Below are 20,698 nucleotides of genomic sequence, written 5' to 3' on the forward strand. Positions count from 1 at the left end.
GCCGTAAATGTGGTGGCATCTGGCAGCACCCTCCTGGCCGCGGAGGACAACCCACCGAGCGGCTGGTATTGAGGGGGGGATGACTGGCCGGCCCACCGGGACAATTAGCAGATGTTGCCGGTAGGCCTGACCCTCCCTGACCCTCCCCGACCTGACCCTAGACCCTCCCAGAACCTCCCTAGACCCTCGCAGAACCTCACAGCTCTGAGCTGGCTCTTTGTTCACAACAGCAGCACCAGGGGGGGGGGGGGTGAGGAGGGAGACAGGGGGGGGGGGGGGGGGCAGTAGAGGACAGCCAACTGGAGGGGACTGAAACAAATACTGGACTATATATCTTTCAGATCAGATCAGATGAGATGAGATGTTCCTTTATGCTCAGTGACTCCATGTGACACCGACCCGTCATCTACACTCACTGCACACACATCCACACTTTAAACAAACACTCACCTTATTAACACCACATTATGTTTATCTATTATTAAAGAGATTTGCACCACATTCATACCTCACCTTGCACCTTACCTCAATGTTTTGTACCACATTTCTCTGCATTGTACCTCACTGTTTACTCACTGTACTTAGACTGTACCTAGGTTGTACTTTAGATTGTATATTGTACTGTGTATCGTATATATGTATATTGTATATTCCTCTTTACTTACTTTCTTACTTATTTTTTTACTGTATGAAGCACACTCTCGGGGGCTCATACGGAACCAAGCATTTCACCGTAAACTATGTGTATTTTATGATTGTGATCATTAATAAACAAACTTGAAACTTGAAACTATTGATCCCCTTGGAGAAATCCAAGCGTCATAGCAGCACGGGGGGAAGGGAGGTACAGGTATGGGCAGGGTAATGGTAGAAGACATAAATATAGACAATAGAATTATAGTACAGTAGAAAAGGTATAAATAAGCAGTGTAAACCATATAATTAATAATAATGATAATAATACCTTTATTTGTACTTTTCTTTTTTTTTCTTTTTTTTTTATTATTGCAAAACAAAAATTATTAAAAGTCAGTACTCAACACATAATGCATATTGAAACTTTCAGTCAAGGTGGTTAAAATACATGCAAGTACAGAAACAAGATAAAACAAAAATAGTCTATAATAACATTTTAACCGTATACAGTGTATATCCAGCGAAATTACAATTATATAAATGTTAGTATAGAATTTGTACTTTTCATACAGAAGTTGCAGTTCAAAGTGCTTCACAGCAGTAAGGAATACAGGCACGAGCGAGCGTGAAGAAGATAGAGAGGTAGCAAGGTGAGGTAAATCACAGAGTTTCACTCTCGGTGTTACAGTAGTTTCATTCAGTAATACAAATAATAAAAATAGAATAGACAGAGTAAAAAAAAAAAGTGCGGTTTGATTCGGTTTAAAAATAGGCTAAAAATAATAAAATAGAACGGACATAAAATAGTGCAATGAAGATATAACAACAGAGCGGTGCAAAGTTCTAACATTACAACAGAGCATCGCTCTTAACACTTTGAGTTTCTTCACAAAGTTCTAACACACAACAGAGCAGTGCATCAGTTTTGAATGACAACCGAGCAGCGCTCTTAAAAACGACATAGGAGGAGGTAGTGAGATCAAATTGGCAATGAAACCGACACATGCGTTTGATAGGAAGTGTATAAAAGTAGGCAGGGTATAAGACAAGTGCAGGTCAAAAGTACAACTTGTGTCGGGATGTCCCTGATGTCACATTTAAATGCCCGAGCAAAGAGACAGGTTTTTAAGCCGTCTTTTGAAGATGTCTATAGCGAGTTGGCTTCCCTGATGTTTATGTTTATTTAATTAACTAATTCAATTAAAGAATATGAGCAAGTACAGGCAGTGTGATCAAAGGTGCAGATGAGGGTCAGCAAGCCCTATCAGTTATATTATACGTTACAATAAATATGGTCAATGACGCTTAGAATCTCAATATATACTATGAGTAAGTACAGTATATACAGTAGACACAGGTGCAGTATGGGGGGGGGGGGGGGTCTGTGTATTAGAAGAACCAGAGGAGCAGAAGAGGTTAAAGGTTAACTGTGTGATAACTGGAGATGTTGCAGAATCTCTACTGTGACATCATGACAAGCCCTCTCCTCCTCTTCCTCCTCTTCCTCCTCGACCCCGAGCCTATTCTCCTCTTCCTCCTCGACCCCGAGCCTCTTCTCCTCTTCCTCCTCGACCTTGAGCCTCTTCTCCTCTTCCTCCAGTCAGAACAGCTCCGCCTGCTTCCCTCACTTCCTGTTCCAGTCAGAACAGCTCCGCCTGCTTCCCTCACTTCCTGTTCCAGTCAGAACAGCGCCCCCTGGTGCTCCGCCTCCTGCTCGGTGCTCTGTGAATGGGATGCAGAGGGTTATTCTATTGATAACGTCTCGTTTGCTCCCCGCGTCACAGATGGGAGACACAATGACGGGAGGAGACAACGCGACCGTCGTCTCGTTTCACGACGCCGCCCTGGTCTCGTTTAACAACGCTTTAACAACATTTTATTACAACACTTAGCATTCTGCACTGCTGTGTTCCTTTGTGAGTCGTCCCCTGACACACTTTAATACACGTCCCCGGGGGCCTTTGTTCTCTTTGCTGGTGGTGAGAGGGGGGGGGGGGGGGCAGACTGACATAATAACATTTGAATGTAACAGTAACGGTGGTGTTGCATGAAAGTTTGAGAGATACTGTAATTCAATGACAGAAAGAAAATATTCTCTTTATGACTGAAGACTATAGAAAGTATTATTATGGGCGGCTACGTGGCGTAGTGGGCAAGGCGCTCGCCACAAAATGCTGGAGACGCTGGGCTCGTCAGTTCGAGCCCAGCGCTCCACATTTGCTTTCAGTTTAGCTGGTCGTCCGTACTAATACACATTGGCCGTATTAGGGGGTGGGAAACTGATGGGTGGGGATCGGGCGTTGTGGACAGCGACTCCTACAGGTCGGTCGGTGCGCCTGCGCAGTAGAATCAGGAAGTGTCGGGGGCACTCCCACGCGTTACTCCTCGCCACTGAGAGATCGAGCTGCGCAGGTGAAAAGATGCGACTGCTGTTACCTCAAGTACCGGAGGGGACTTGTGCTATGTATGACTTAGTCCACATTGCAGCCGGCTTGTGGGAGGCAAGAAACAGCGTCCGTGACAGGGGAGGGTTGAATTGGATGATACGAAATTGGGATGGGAGAAAATATAGAAAAATTGGAGAAAAAGTGGATAAAAAAAAAAGAAAGTATTATTATTATTATTATTATTATTATTATTATTATTATCATTATCTTTATGCCTGAAGACTATAGAACATATTATTATGATTATTATTATTATTATAAGTAGTAGTAGTAGCAGTATTATTATTAATAGTAGTAGTAGCAGTATTATTATTATTATTATTAGTAGTAGTAGTAGTAGTAGTAGTAATAGTAGCATTATTATTATTATTATTATTATTAGTAGTAGTAGTAGTAGTAGTAGTAGCAGTATTATTATTATTATTATTAGTAGTAGTAGTAGTAGTAGTAGTAGTAGCAGCAGTATTATTATTATTAGTAGTAGTAGTAGCAGTATTATTATTATTATTAGTAGTAGTAGTAGCAGTATTATTATTATTATTATTAGTAGTAGTAGTAGCAGTATTATTATTATTATTATTATTATTATTATTATTATTATTATTATTATTATTATTATTATTATTATTATTATTATTATTATTAGTATTATTAGTGGTGGTAGTAGTAGTAGTAGTAATAATAATAATAATAATAATAATAATAATAATAATAATAATAATTAATAATAATAATAATAATAATAGTAGCAGCAGTAGCAGTAGTAGTAGTAGTAGTAATAGGAGTAGTAGTAATAATAATAATAATAGTAGTAGTAGTAGTAGTAGTAGTAGTAGTAGTAGTAGTAGTAGTAGTCGTAGTAGTAGTAGTAGTAGTAGTAGTAGTAGTAGTAGTAGTAGTAGTAGTAGTAGTAGTAGTAGTAGTAGTAGTAGTAGTAGCAGCATGATTATTATTATTATTATTAGTACAAACATTGCGATCATCTACTACTGGTCTATTGAAGGTTCCAAGCCACAGTCTAAGGAAAATCGGGGATGCAGCCTTCGCAAACTATGCACCAAAGTTATGGAACACACTACCTATGGACATTAGGGAAGCTAGATCTCTTAATGTTTTCAGAAATAAGTTAAAAAAAAAAGTACCTCTTCACCATAGCCTTCCGCTGTTGATTGTACTGTAGCACTATTTTACTCTGTCCATTCTATTGTAGTGCAATGCACTGTTGCATAATTTTACTATCTATTCTATTCTACTATTTTATTGCACTGTATTATTTTACTCTGTCTATTGCTTTTTATTACAGGTTCAAAACTGTCAGGTATTAAACTGTGTGGGTATCAAACAAGAGACTGTCAGGCTGTAAAACTGTGTAGGACCCAGGCCTAGAACTGCACCCTGAGAGAGGGAACTGCACCCTGAGAGAGGGACCTGCACCCTGAGAGGGGGAACTGCCCTGAGTGGGAGGTTCGAAGGGTCAAAGTGGGTATCAAACAAGAGGGAAGACTGTCAAGTTTTAAACTGTGGATACCAAACAGAGAAGGTAAAGACGACTTTGAACTGTTGAACAGTAATCCAGAACTATTTTATTGCACTGTAAAAGATTTAATCTATTCTATTCTACTATTTTATTGCACTGCACTATTGCACTATTTTACCCTGTCTATTTTATCTTACTCTTTTTATTATTGTCTATTTAAAACGGAATCAAACCATAAACAAGGTGGCCTGTTGGGATGTTAGATCCTAATGTGAAAAACTGTGATTTTATATGTCTGCACTTTATGTGCTCATTTTATGCCTATCTTTTTTCTGTTTGCACTTTCTGTATGAAATGTAGTAGTAGCAGCAGTATTATTATTATTAGTAGTAGTAGTAGCAGTATTATTATTATTATTATTAGTAGTAGTAGTAGCAGTATTATTATTATTATTATTATTAGTAGTAGTAGCAGCAGTATTATTATTATTATTATTATTATTATTATTATTATTATTATTATTATTATTATTATTATTATTATTATTATTAGTAGTAGTAGTAGTAGTAGTAGCAGTATTATTATTATTATTATTATTATTATTATTATTATTATTATTATTATTATTATTATTATTATTATTATTATTATTATTATTATTATTATTATTATTATTATTAGTATTATTAGTGGTGGTAGTAGTAGTAGTAGTAATAATAATAATAATAATAATAATAATAATAATAATAATAATAATAATAATAATAATAATAATAATAATAATAATAATAATAATAATAATAGTAGCAGCAGTAGCAGTAGTAGTAGTAATAGTAGTAATTTTTTGACCTTTTTCTTCTTTCTTTTTTACAACAGAATCCTCAACTCGACTCGACTTTTGACCGTAATATGGATCTAATAAGCTGGGCTTTTACAGCGATTGATCGCATATTCTCTACAAGGAAGCAGAATGCGGATGACCCATTATGCCCTCTTGGGAGCTATCAGGCGGGATACACCATAAATTCATACGGGACCTGGCTCGCGATATGCTTTTTCCCGCTGGAGATAAACGACGTATATCTTCTAATTGTCATGCTGCTCGGCCTGGGCCCTATTCCCCGTACCTGGTTCAACTAAGTCGATCAAGAGTCCCATTATCCAGATTCAGTTAACCCGATGTTTGAAGCCGGGATTTTCCTGTTCCTGGAACGCTGATTCAGTCTCGTTAACTCGAGCCAGACTTGAGACTCTGGATAAGTGCGCGCGGCCGCTTCAGTTGAAAAGACAGCAGGTGTAGATCGCAGAAATCCTGATCTTCTACGGCATTGATTGATTGATTGTTTTACAGATTGCAGGCGGCTCAATAGCCTTGCCGACAAGTTAAATGCATAATCTATAGGCTAATTTTAAATCCCTCATTACCCCAATCAATCAGATTATATTTCTTTAAACGTTCCTGCTGGCAGTAGGTTTATGCATTGAATAATCAAATGAGATCTTGCTAGCGAAAATAATTAGTTAAACTGTTATGAATAAGGATACGGCTCTCTTACCCATTGATTGATGTATGGTGGATCTTTTACTTATCTACACTGTGGTGTAATGGTTTCTGCTTTTGACTTTCACACAGGCGGCCCGGGTTCGAATCCCACTTCTCCTAGTCTTTTCCTTCTTTTTGCAATGTAGGAATAATTCAATTTGGTGCACGTTGAGAGCTATATAAAGAATGACATCCTCAATGCATGTAGATTTATAATATTTTAACTTAAAACTAGGCTACTTTAGCGTATAATCATTAATATTATATTCCAAAAGAATTATATTGGAAAAGGGGGGTTTCGAACACCGGTCGCCCGGTTGCCAGGATTCAGCGCTAGCCGCTGCGCCACTGTACCAGATAGGATATACTCATTGTTTATGCATTAATGGACGAGAGACCCGTGTTTAGAATATTTTTCTTACCAAAAAATGAAGTTTTATCTCTTTATTCGCAAATGCATTAATGTGACGTCAACGGCTCATTCAATTTCTCAAATCCGTCAAACAGCGCATCTCATCAGACATTTTAATCCCAGTTACAATATCACACAAAAACCACAATCCACGCAGAGACACTTCAATTTTATGCTTGAATGAAACACAATCCCGGGCGCTCCGTTAAGCAAATCTACAGCGGAGGAGAATATATGAAACTAATCAGAGCCAAACGGCCGATAGGTTTCATTCATTAAAAATATCCCCGCGGGATTCACATTTGCAATGCGCCGTTATTAAAATAACCACATGCAGCGTGTATCGCGACTCCGAGCGCCGTATATGACGTGCATTATTCTATTTAGGACAAAGTAAATCTATAGGCTCAATATGATTTATTATCAGCATTTAGTTCTATTATTATACATTTCAAAAGCCCCCTCTAGGAAAACGAAGCACAGAAACGTAATTCAGAATGGTATAAATGGGATCTCTAGACTGTGAGAATCATTTCAGGAAACGAGCTGTCACTCCTTTGCGGGGGCGTGGCCATGCTTCATCCGGCTAACTTGAACTTAAACCCTGCTCTCGACCAGGCTCAAACTTTTTGATCTGTTGTCATGGTGATTTAGACAATCCAGCTTCGGGGAATGGGAAAGTCCGGCTTAAGTCAGACTTGACCGAAAGTTATCCGGCTAACTCAGTTATCCAGGTACGGGGAACGGGGCCCTGGGCTCCGTCAGCTGTTGGATCTGGTACTGCCTGAATCTAATTCGGAAGAAGTTGATTTCCCTGGCCAGGGATTTGGCCGGGATCAAGGAAAACCAAATGGAACTGTTTAAAAAGATCGCTGACCTAAGTACCCTGCGCGGTGATGAACAATTGAGCTCCAAGACCATGTTGGAAAGGGGCGAACTCTACCATGTAGACGAACAGTCGTGCTTGAAGACAATTCTTGAGAGACTTGCTTCTAACCATGCAGAGGAACTGTCGCGGTCACAGGCCATTCTGGACATCACGTCGGAAATTAGGGACGTGAAAATTAAGATGCCACTGTACCGTGCTAATAGGGGATACGATGATGGTGACGATGATTAGACAAAATTGACCTGATTCTGACCATATGCGGCATTATCTGCCTCGCTGCATGTAGTATCACCCCCCCCCCCCCTCCCCCCTCCCACACCCCCCTTATCCCTTTCTGCTGTGGAACAGACCAAGGCCAGGGTCAACGCGGAGGAGTGACTCTCCGGCGAGGTGATTTCTGGGAAGGAGGAGACGAACTGTACTGTCTGGAAGCGATAAGATTGATGAGGCCCCCCTCCCCCCCCCACCCCCATCCACCCCTGTCGTCGTGAGTTAACTGGCGCCATATGCTGTTGGCCGGCTGCCTCTGATGCGCGTCGGTGGGGGCCCCTTAGACTGCTTCACAACCAAATTCCTGTACCCGAGTCTCCCATGCCCCCCCCCCCTCCCTCCACTCCGTCCTCCCTCCAGTTCACCAGGCGCGATCCACTTTGTTTCTACATGGTGTGAATGCAGCCGACTATCGCGCATACAGTGTCTCAGGCCTCCTGTAATGATGACATGTGTCAACAAATGTACATGTCTGTTGAATTTATGCTGTGCCATTGTTACTGTAAAAATGTAATGATTGTGTTGTTGTTAATATTATTAATGAGACGTTGAGCTGTATGTGTGTGTCACGAATTTCCCCAAGGGGATTAATAAAGGAATATCTTATCTATGTTATCTTATCTTAGTAGTAGTAATAATAATAATAATAATAATAGTAGTAGTAGTAGTAGTAGTAGTAGTAGTAGTAGTAGTATTAGTAGTAGTAGTAGTAGTAGTAGTAGTAGTATTAGTAGTAGTAGTAGTAGTAGTAGTAGTAGCAGTAGTAGTAGTTGTTGTGAAGGGCCAGATTGAACTGAATATAATGTATCGTTGGATATACTTTGTATATTATTTATATATATACACGGAATATCCCTTTACCTGCGTACAGACCAGAGTAATATTCGCTCTCCTATTGGACAGTGCCCCCAGGCGCCAACGCGCAAGCCCCCAACGGCAAGTTCAAAGACAACTGCAGGCATGTCAGAACATGCCCAGAGTCTGCGTAGTAATACGAGACAAGGACTGAGGTTGGGACTAGATATTCACTTAAGTATAAATACGGCGCAGGTGTAAAACAGCAGTACCCTTACCTAAACCTTACCCACCTTCACCACGAGTCAATGTGCAGTGAAGTGAGCAACCTTGCGTCTAAATAGAGCATTGAGAACCGCGTGCGAATAGAATGTTAAAGTGTCAGAGTTTAATAAAGTAACGTTGAGTTCGACTTAATCTAATGTGAAGTCAATAGTCGATCATTTATTGTATATCGTGCGGCCACAGTTCTTCCGTGTGTAGCATTACCCATCGGTTCGTCGTGTCTTTATCTAGTACACTTATCCAGGCTGTGTGGCCTAAATACGTCGCCCACACCCGAGGAGTCCTAGGCGAGAACCGTTGGACATGTATACAGGAGAATCGGCGCCGGCGATTGCAGAACCATTCCTGGTTGGATTATATTGATTTGGGACGTGACTACCGGAGAAGAGCACCGTTGATTTCCACTATCGTTTGGGATTTAACCTCGTGAGGATTACCACTCTGGCCTGCCTCGTGGACGGGGCTGGCTAGCTGTCGTCAATGCTGTCGAGCATCTTGGATTACAACTATTGCTTTTGTCTGCTGATCAAGGGAGTACAAGCACCGACTCCTGTACCTGGAGTCTCTTTATTCCTCATTGACTCAGACGGAGTACCCGAACATTCCTCTACCCTCCAGGCCTTACACCCCGGAGGGAACCCATTGTCTCCAGTTGGTACCGGTGTTGCCCTATATAATTGCTACTATACAACAGGTGGCGTCAGCTTAGACCCATCGTAGGATTCCTGCTATTCTTAGTGACTTATGCTCTTGACTGACTTTACGTATATTCTTCGCCATACAAGCGCGACCCTAATTCTCATTCTGTAACCTAACGTTGCCTAATAATAATAAATTACCCTCCAATAGTATTTCTGTGTCAATGCCGTGTTCTTGTGGGGCGCAACAATTAAGCGAGCGCAAACACTCTGCAGCGGAACGAGAGCGCCTTCACGCGCAACTCCAAGCGCAAGCCCTTAGTGAGCGCAAACACTCTGCAACTGAACGAGAGCGCTTCCAGACGCAGCAAAGGAGTGAGGACGACCGCATAAGACTGGAGGAGAGGCGCCTTCAGACGGAAGAGAACATCGAACGAGACCGCGCCAATGCACAGCGCGACGCCGCCAATGCCCAGCGCGAAGCAGAGCGCGACCGGCTGCAGGCGCAGATGATAGAACAATTGATTGCCAGGGCGACACCCCCTCTCTCCGCACGGAGCTCCCGGAGATCATCACGACAAGGGTCTAGGGCACCTTCCCCTACCCGACAAAGCGACCCGGGACCCGGCCAACAGGAGGAACCTGTCTACGTCTCCGACCCCCCTCCCCGACCGGTCCATACGAGACCCAGCCAACGGGAAGAACCGGCCTACGTCGCCGAGAGACTGACTAGAAGACTCCAGGACCTAGAAGAGGAAGAGGAAGAGGAGGAATGTCAAGCCCACCAGCAGCAACGTACTCTGGACCAGGAGGCCCAGTACAGCCCCGACTTCAGCCCCGAGTCACTGCACTACAAACCCCAGACTCAACTCACGGGTGAGTTTGACGTACAGTCAGCACCGAGGAACAGCACCTGGGGACCCGGCCTCTGGTACCCACCAAGTACTAACCCACGACCACACGTACGGGGAGACTCGCCCAGGAGGCCTCTTCCCCTACGCTCACCAATGTGCCAGCCATCCATGGCATCGTACCTTGGCACACCGACGTTCCCAGACTTTACGCGCGAGGACAGAGCACAGTACACGGAATTACGCATGTGTTTGGAGACTATGATGTCCGACGTCCCCGACGAGTCGTACAAATATGCCATCCTCCTCAAGCATCTCAAGGTGCCCAGAGCGCATAACATAGTGCTGGCATATTCCAACTCATGCACCCCATACTCCGCGGCTCTAGTGGCCCTCGACCAGCGTTATGGACGCATATGGGATTACGTGATCCAAGAAATACGGGATATCGACCGCCTCCCCCCAGCCAAAGACAATAGAGCACTGGATGACCTCTCTATCAAGGTACAATCCCTAGTAGGGATGCTGGGGTCCCAAAAGGAGAAGGGGAGATATGAACTGTATGCAAATTCTAATGTGGAGCGAATACTGGAGAAGCTCCCTCCAGCCCGCCAAGAGCGTTTTCGGCGGCAGAGAGACCACCGTGATCCCGACGGCCTCGAGCCATCCCTCCTAGACCTGGCCGCTTTCCTCGCAAGGGAAGTTAGCAGCCTACGACTGGACACATTCGTGTGGAGTGGATCTAGCCCAAGAGATGGACCTCGGAGGTCCAACGATAACCGCCGGTCAGTGACCGTTATGCACCAGGCCGAGTCAGTGCCGCAGCACAAGAACCACAGCACCCCCCCGACCAAGGAGAAGTGGAAGATTGTATGCCAGCACTGTGAAAAGGAACATTGGCTGTCTCAATGTGACACTTTCAAGAAGCTGACCGCTGACGAGGTGAGTCAGTGGATCAAAGCCAACCGCCGCTGCTTCCGCTGCGCGCGCAGCCATATGGCAGCTGAGTGCCGTTTAAAGAAGAAATGCAGCAAGTGCGACGGCGCCCACTTGGAGGTCCTACACGACAGCAACAAGAAGAAACCCGTACCCCCAAGCAGCTCGAGAGTGAACGTCATGTACATAGACCCTGCGAAGAGCGGGAGCTCCCGAGTGCTCTTGAAGGTGGTCCGAGTGATATTAAGCTACGAGGACAAGGTCATGGACACTTACGCCGTCCTAGACGATGGGTCAGAAAAGACTCTCCTCCTCGCATCCGCCGCAGCCCGGCTGGGTCTGCGGGGGAGCGAAGAAACAATGACAATCCGTACCATTAGAAGAGACCTGAAGACCATAAAGGGTGAGAATGTCTCCTTCACGATAGCAGCGGTCGGGCAGCCCGAGAAGCAGTATAGCATTACTAACGCCTTCACCAGCTACGACATAGGCCTGTCACAGTACACCTACCCCATCCCAAAGCTGATGGAAAAATACATGCACCTACGTCAACTACCTATACCGCTCATCGACGACGCCACCCCGACCCTGCTCATAGGATCCGACCACGCACACCTCATCGTCCCAACGGACCGGGTCCACATCGGGCCCAGAGGCTGTCCAGCAGCGGTCGAGACCCGCCTGGGTTGGACACTACAAGGCCCCCTCTCCAGGTCTTCCAACCGACCGACAGCCACTCGCTGCCTCCACTCAAGGATAAACGAAGAAGACACCACCCTCTTACAGCACGTCGAGAGGCTATGGACATTAGACGCGATGCCCTTTAAGAATGAAAAGAAACTCGTTCGCTCAAAGGAAGACACTTATGCCATAACCCTCCTCGAGCAGAGGACAAAGAGAGTCGAGGTCAATGGAGTGATGAGATACGCAACTCCACTCTTGAGGCGAGAGGGTATGCCCACCCTCCACGCCTCAAAAGAAGCGACAGAGCAATATCGACTGAACACCAAGCGGCGTCTAGCCAAAGACCCCACTCAAGCCACTGTGTACCGCGCTGAGATCGACAAGCTGATCACAGCGGGACACATAAAGAAAATTGACATTCAAGAGGCCGACCAGACGATCGAATCTTGGTACGTGCCCCACCACAAGGTCCACCACAACGGCAAGGATCGCATTGTATTCAACTACAGCTACCAGATCGGACTACAGAATCTGAATAAAGAACTCTTGCCCGGCCCAACACTCGGCCCCTCTCTCCTCGGCGTACTACTACGTTTCCGCCAAGACAAGGTGGCCATCAGCGGCGACATCAAAGAGATGTTCCTGCAGGTGCGACTAGTAGAGGAGGACAAGCCCTTGCTGCGGTTCCTATGGAGAGAGAGGATCAAAGATGAGCAACCATCCATCTACCAATGGGAGGTCCTCCCCTTCGGAACCACATGCAGCCCATGCTGTGCTACGTTCGCACTGCAAAAACATGTGACAGAAGACCCTGAAGCTGACGAGGAGGTCAGACAAAGTGTAGAGAGGAGTTTCTACATGGACAACTGTCTGCAAAGCGTCTCGACGCCAGAAAAAGCCGAAGCCCTCCTACTCAAGCTCCGCGCCTCACTGATCAAAGGCGGCTTTGATCTCCGGCAGTGGGCCAGCAGTGACCCTCAAGTACTTCGCAGCCTCTCCCCAGAGACAAAGGCAGCAAGCAGCGAGACCTGGATGGCGACCATCCCAGGTGAAGCACAAGAAATGACATTAGGCCTAGTCTGGCGCTTCAAAACAGACTCGCTACATTACAAATACACACCCCTGACCACGGAGCAGGGAAGGTCGACCCCTCTACCGACCACCAGACGGAGCGTATACAGAACACTCGCAAGGCAATACGACCCGCTGGGGTGTATCCTACCTTACACCACCCGGGCAAAAATGATTGTACGAGAGCTGTGGGACAAGGAACAGGGCTGGGACGACCCCATACCCGACCACCTCGCTTCCACCTGGAGAGAGTGGGAGAGAGAACTCAACTCGCTCCAAAATGTGAACATACGCCGAAGCTACTTCCCACCCACAGTGCGGCTGGAGACGTGCCAGATGGACCTGCACGTCTTCAGCGACGCCTCAGAAGTGGCCTACGGCTCGGTGGCTTACTTGCGGGCCCGAGAGGAGGGAGGAGAAATACACACAGCCTTCATCCTGGCTCGCTCAAGGATAGCCGCCCGCAAGCAACAATCGATCCCGCGTCTAGAGCTCTGCGCAGCTCTGGTAGGCGCGCAACTCGCCACGTTAATCCAACGTGAACTCACCATCCCGGTGCAAAGAACAATCTTGTGGTCAGACTCCATGACCGTACTCACATGGATCCAGTCCGATTCTTGTAGATACAAGGTCTTCGTGGGAGTCAGAATCACAGAGATCCAAGACCTAGTGGGATCAGCGTGCTGGAGGTACGTGGACACGAAACAGAACCCAGCAGATGTCATCACACGGGGATGTCCCTAGATGACCTCACACGTCACAATATCTACAGTGATGGTCCTGAGTTCCTCAAGCTCCCGGAAGAAGAGTGGCCTAACACCACCCCTCGGGAGGCTAGTCAAGAGGAGGCAGAGATCAAGAAATCTATGTTCTGTGGGTTGATGCACACCCCAGTCCCCACTGACCCTAACATAGACGACTGCCTCACCTTTGAGAGTGCGCAGCTAAAGACATTCCTGTGGCACCACCCTGAGGTTCCCCCCACTACCGACATTAACGCAGCTAACTACGAAGAGGCAGAACTCCTTCTGCTACAGCGAGCCCAAAGAGACTCGTTCCCCGATGAGCTAGACTGCCTGCAGGGAACAAAGCCAGTCCCGTCAGACAGCAGACTGCTCCACTTGGCCCCCGAGCGCGACACCCATGGCCTCATCAGGGTGGGTGGTCGTCTGAGACGGGCCCCGGACTTAACGGATGACGTCAAGTTTCCTATAGTCCTCAACAGCCGACACAAGGTCACTGAGCTCATCATAAAGAAATACGACGAGGATGTGCACCACGCTGGGGCAGAGAGAGTCTTCGCTGAGATCCGACGTCGCTATTGGATACTGAACGGAAGAGAAGCAGTACGTCGCTTCCAGCGGACTCGACCAGACTGTCGCCAGTGGCGAGCACAGCCCAGTATACCTAGGATGGCCGACCTGCCTCACCGCCACACCCGACCCGTGGCGAGGCTGATAGAATTGCCGAGGCTCCCTGACTCCCCTGATGACGATCATGACCCACTGACTTTGTAGATTGCCCTACCCCCCACAACAGACATTGAGCAGTTGACTGGACTATTAATCTGTCTTCCTTTTAACTAATTAGGTGCGGACTAATTAGGAGGCGGCTGTTGTGAAGGGCCAGATTGAACTGAATATATATATGTATCGTTGGATATACTTTGTATATTATTTATATATATACACGGAATATCCCTTTACCTGCGTACAGACCAGAGTAATATTCGCTCTCCTATTGGACAGCGCCCCCAGGCGCCAACGCGCAAGCCCCCAACGGCAAGTTCAAAGACAACTGCAGGCATGTCAGAACATGCCCAGAGTCTGCATAGTAATACGAGACAAGGACTGAGGTTGGGACTAGATATTCACTTAAGTATAAATACGGCGCAGGTGTAAAACAGCAGTACCCTTACCTAAACCTTACCCACCTTCACCACGAGTCAATGTGCAGTGAAGTGAGCAACCTTGCGTCTAAATAGAGCATTGAGAACCGCGTGCGAATAGAATGTTAAAGTGTCAGAGTTTAATGAAGTAACGTTGAGTTCGACTTAATCTAATGTGAAGTCAATAGTCGATCATTTATTGTATATCGTGCGGCCACAGTTCTTCCGTGTGTAGCATTACCCATCGGTTCGTCGTGTCTTTATCTAGTACACTTATCCAGGCTGTGTGGCCTAAATACGTCGCCCACACCCGAGGAGTCCTAGGCGAGAACCGTTGGACATGTATACAGGAGAATCGGCGCCGGCGATTGCAGAACCATTCCTGGTTGGATTACTGTATATTGATTTGGGACGTGACTACCGGAGAAGAGCACCGTTGATTTCCACTATCGTTTGGGATTTAACCTCGTGAGGATTACCACTCGGGCCTGCCTCGTGGACGGGGCTGGCTAGCTGTCGTCAATGCTGTCGAGCATCTTGGATTACAACTATTGCTTTTGTCTGCTGATCAAGGGAGTACAAGCACCGACTCCTGTACCTGGAGTCTCTTTATTCCTCGTTGACTCAGACGGAGTACCCGAACATTCCTCTACCCTCCAGGCCTTACACCCCGGAGGGAACCCATTGTCTCCAGTTGGTACCGGTGTTGCCCTATATAATTGCTACTATACAACAGGTGGCGTCAGCTTAGACCCATCGTAGGATTCCTGCTATTCTTAGTGACTTATGCTCTTGACTGACTTTACGTATATTCTTCGCCATACAAGCCCTAATTCTCATTCTGTAACCTAACGTTGCCTAATAATAATAAATTACCCTCCAATAGTATTTCTGTGTCAATGCCGTGTTCTTGTGGGTGTTCACCATCTATATTTGATGTACTGTCTGGCCAGTAATTAAAGTACATAACTAGCAGTGGTTTAATCTATCACAATCTTTAATACAGTCAGGGTTTTGTAACCCCTCAGTTACAGTAGTAGTAGCAATAGTAGTAGTAGTAGTAGTAGTAGTAGTAGTAGCAATAGTAGTAGTAGTAGTAGTAGTAGTAGTAGTAGTAGTAGTAGCAATAGTAGTAGTAGTAGCAGTAGTAGTAGTAGTAGTAGTAGTAATAGTAGTAGTAGTAGTAATAGTAGTAGTAGTAATAGTAGTAGTAGACAGTAGTAGTAGTAGTAGTAGTAGTAATAGTAGTAATAGTAGTATTAGTAGTAGTAGTAGTATTAGTAGTAGTAGTAGTAGTAGTAGTAGTAGTAATAGTAGTATTAGTAGTAGTAGTAATAGTAGTATTAGTAGTAGTAGTAGTAATAGTAGTAGTAGTAGTAGTAGTAGTAGTAGTAGTAGTAGTAGTAGTAGTAGTAGTATTAGTAGTATTAGGCGGCGACAGTGGCTCAGGAGGTAGAGCAGTCGTCTGGCAATCCGGAGGTTCCCGGTTCAATTCCCGCTCCTCCCGGTCAGCGTGTGTCGATGTGTCCTTGAGCAAGACACTTAACCCCTAACTGCTCCCGATGAGCAGGTTGGCACCTTGCATGGTCGCCTCCGCCGTCAGTGTGTGAGTGTGTGAGTGTGTGAGTGAGTGGGTAAAATGTGAGTAACAAATTGTAAAAAGGATAAAAGTGTTATATAAAAAAGCAGCCATTTAGTAGCAGTAGTAGTAGCTGTAGTAGCGGTAGTAGTAGTACTGTCATGGAGAGGGACCCTGTCGGCCACCCGCCCCCTGCGGACGGGTGTCCCCCAGGGCTCGGTCCTAGGACCCCTTCTCTTCTCCCTCTACACTAAATCACTGGGTAACATTATCATGTCTCATGGCTTCTCATATCATTGTTATGCCGATGATACTCAACTCTTCCTCTCCTTCCCTCCCTCATATATCCACGTCTCTGAGCGGATCTCCGCCTGGATGACGACCAACCACCTCAAACTGAACCTAAGCTAAACAGAATTGCTCCACCTGCCGGCCAAATCCTCCCCCCTGGCCGACCTTTCCATCACAGTCGAGAATGCAGCTGTGACCGCGTCCCCGACCGCCAAGAACCTTGGTGTTGTCCTCGACGACCAGTTGAACTTCTCTGCTCACATCGCAGCGACAACCAGAACCTGCAGATTCCTCCTGAGCAACGTCAGAAGGATCCGCCCCTTCCTGACAAAAGAGGCCACCCAACTCCTCGTCCAATCAACAGTCATCTCCCGCCTCGACTACTGCAACGCACTGCTCGCTGGCCTTCTGGCCACTGCCACCAAGCCTCTTCAACTCATTCAAAACGCAGCGGCCCGCCTGATCTCAAACCTACCGAAGTCGACCCATGTCACCCCACTTCTTAGGGACCTGCACTGGCTCCCCATTGCTGCACGAATCCGCTTCAAGGCCCTTGACCTGGCATACCGTGCGGCAAAGGGAACCGCTCCCGCCTACCTCCGGTCAATGGTCTCTAACTACACACCCTCAAGACCCCTACGCTCTGCATCTTCTGGCCGCCTCAGACCCACTCCTATCCAAGCTCCCGGAGGGTCATCAAAGAGAAGCCGCCTATTCTCAGTCCTTGCCCCACAATGAATGAATGACCTTTATTTATATAGCACCCTTCACAGCACGAATGCACAGGGTGCTTTACACTACAGCTTAATATAAAAACACAATAAAAACAAAATCAGAAATAAATGACAACAACAACAAACAGCAGTTAAAAACAGTGAAACCAGATATAAAAAGTAGAATAAAATAATTTGGATAAAATCATGAGTCACTAATTAAAACAAAAACTATAGAACAGTCAGGACAAGAAAAAAAGTGCCTATGCATGACCAAAAGCCTGTCTGAACAAATGTGTTTTTAATTGTTTTTTTAAAAGAGTTTTCAGAGGGGGCAGTTCGCAGGTCCAGGGGGAGAGCGTTCCAGAGCCTTGGTGCCGTCACCTGGAAGGCTCGATCACCCCTTGTTTTCAGCCTGGACCTGGGGACCACCAGGAGGTGCTGATCGGCAGATCTGAGTGAGCGGGTGTTGGTGTAGGGATGGATGAGTTCAGTGATGTAGATGGGGGCCTGACCGTGAAGTGCTCTGAAAGTGAAAGTGAGGACTTTGAAGTGAATTCTATAGTGTACCGGGAGCCAGTGCAGGGATACCAGAATGGGAGTGATGTGACATGATTTTTTTGACCTTGTGAGTAGCCTGGCTGCAGCATTTTGGACCATTTGTAATTTATCTGTGGATGATTTGGTGAGACAGGTGAAAAGTGAGTTGCAGTAGTCAAGCCTAGAGGAAATAAAAGCACAATGGTGGAATGAACTTCCCACCCCAGTTAGGACAGCCGAAACCCGTCCAATCTTTCGCCGTCGACTAAAGACGCACTTCTTCAACCATTATCTGAAATAAAAAAATAATAAAAAAAACCTTACTGTCATGCACTTGTCCTAATAAACTAACCTACACTGTAGCACGCAACACTTTGATGAACATTGTTACTCAGCTGATAAGAGTTGTGCCCTTCCTGATGACTTGTCGTACAGAACTTGTAAGTCGCTTTGGATAAAAGCGTCAGCTAAATGACTAAATGTAAATGTAAAATGTAGTAGTAGTAATAGTAGTAGTAGTAATAGTAGTTGTTGTGAAGGGCCAGATTAAACCGAATATATATATTTATTATATATATATATTTAATTGTATTTGTATATTCTCTAATATTCCCTGATATCCCTTGTATATTCCTTGTACAATATGCATTGAATATCCATTCTAGCCTACTGAACATCCCATAATAGTCTCCATTCTACTATTGGTCGAGACCTTGGTGCCAGGCTGCCATACCCCCCAGACCCAGTTCAAACGTACCGCTCAACATGTACGAACAAGTCCTAGTTCCGCGTAGGAATCTGGCTACCGCACCACTAATGGGACTATTTGTTCATAGTGCGTATATATACTGCGCTACTAAAGTAGGACTTCCTTTTCAGTCCAGTTTCTTACCCTCCAATAGAGTGACAGACGTAAAGCCTCCCCGCGACGCCACGTGTGGGAGTAAGGCCAAGTTCGGCCTACCATCGGTATTGAGACATCGTGTATATTAATATTTGAATAGTCATATTTGGCACTATATCGTCGAGTTGGACGTAGTCTATTAAGCTAATAATAGTCTGTTAATATATAGTGCTTCGTGCGGTGAGAATACTACCGTAGTCAGTACCCCATCGTTTCGGGCAGAGAACTGGCTGCTTATCCAGGATGATTGACCCCATGTGAGATTGCACCCGAGGAGCCCCAGAGCCGACGAGCGAGTGGACCTGCATACCGGATTATTCTACCGACGACAGCCCGCCTTCCCAGGCACGGATTATGCTTTGTATACGTTGATTATTCCATGGATAAAGACCCCCGACACTGCCGTGTGTTGGAACCCCCCCCCCTGGAGAGGACGCAAGGTGAGGAGACGCTCTGCAAGACGAGGTCGCTTCACGTCTCTCCTCCGTGGACCGGAGGACGCCGGCCCACAAAGAGTCCATCTGCTTTCATCTGCGGTCCAAGGATCGCCGGCGCATTGAACGGCACTACAGTGGGTTCACCTGGGATACCCTTGGCCGGATGAGGCAGCCGGATTCTACCCCCCCCCCCTTCCTACTCCTGTCGGCTTACAAGCGACCGGATTAACCCCCCCTAGTGTATCCAGTCTATAATCATTGAAGTATCATTGCTGTTATTCCTTAAACTATTCCAGGTCGTATATGTACCACCTGCGCCTTCAGAGATTGGACATTCTCTATTGATATACCGACGAATACTCTTGCCATAAAAGTGCATACTAATTCCCATTCATAAATGTGATTGATTTGATTAAGTGCTTGCTCTACACACCATCGCTGTGTAGAAATAAAGACCTATTTCTAATTCGTACATTTGTGTTGGATCCGTTTCATCTACGTGACAGTGTTCATCATAATATATTTATGCCGAGTACTGGGTGGCCGAATATTAAGTACAAAGGTAGTGGTAGTAAGTATCATATCTAGTAATACAGTCAGGGAATTGTACCCCTCAGTTACAATTGGTCCTTCGAGCCGGATGGTAATTAGTGTAATATTAATATAGTGTTATTAATATTGAAATGGCCTATGATGAACACTCCACGAAACGATCCTCCTAACCAACGCCCGCAGCGCGAACGACGGCTCCCTCAGTACTTAGAGGCTTACGCTGTCAGTCAACAACCTAGTCTTCTACTAACAGTAAACGCGGTAAAACTAGAAAGTAAAAGTATGTCTAACCCCAACGCCCAGACTACCCCGACCATAGAGGCCCCTACGGGTTCTAATGTAACTGACCAAGTTCACGGTGGGGACCAGTGGGAACCAGACATGACTTCACACCCCGCCAGTACTGAAGAAGTAGTCCCCGACGAGTCCCGGGAGGAATACAACGCTACCGAGACAGAACTCGGCACGGAAGAAGACGGGGAGAGCACCGTGGAGATAGAGCTCCAAGGCTCCGCAAGGAGTACCCCGAGGGAAGGCTCCCCTATACAACCGCCTTCTCCCAGCGAGGCAGAGAGGACCCTACAGCAGGCCTTCCTCATCAGCCTGAACGCCGCTGCTGAACGCGACCGACTGCAGATCCAGCAGCGGAGCAAAGAAGAGCATATACGTCTAGAAATAAGACGCATTCAGAGGGAAGAGAATGTGGCCCGAGACCGAGCAGACAGCCAGCGAGCAGCTGCTGGTGCTCTACGGGACGCAGAGCGCGACAGACAGCAAGCGCAACTAATAGAACAGCTGATCAGACGGACAACACCCTCTCCCTCCGCCAGAGGCTCCAGGAACTCGTCTAGACACACCTC

The 20,698-nt window shown here is 46.0% G+C and overlaps 1 protein-coding gene across 1 annotated transcript in view; it reads right to left on the bottom strand.

The window, feature by feature from the left end:
* Positions 1–2,226: 2,226 nt before the first annotated feature.
* The window catches only part of LOC311236468 (leucine-rich repeat-containing protein 41-like), a gene marked incomplete at its 5' end in the record, with an annotated part of 50,285 nt that continues 31,813 nt past the window's right edge, over positions 2,227–20,698 (bottom strand). The window contains one exon of the mRNA XM_084324147.1: positions 2,227–2,358. The remainder of the gene's footprint in view (positions 2,359–20,698) is intronic.

This window comes from Notolepis coatsorum (genome assembly GCF_963971535.1).
Source record: "Notolepis coatsorum genome assembly, chromosome: 11".
NCBI classification, from domain to species: domain Eukaryota; kingdom Metazoa; phylum Chordata; class Actinopteri; order Aulopiformes; family Paralepididae; genus Notolepis; species Notolepis coatsorum.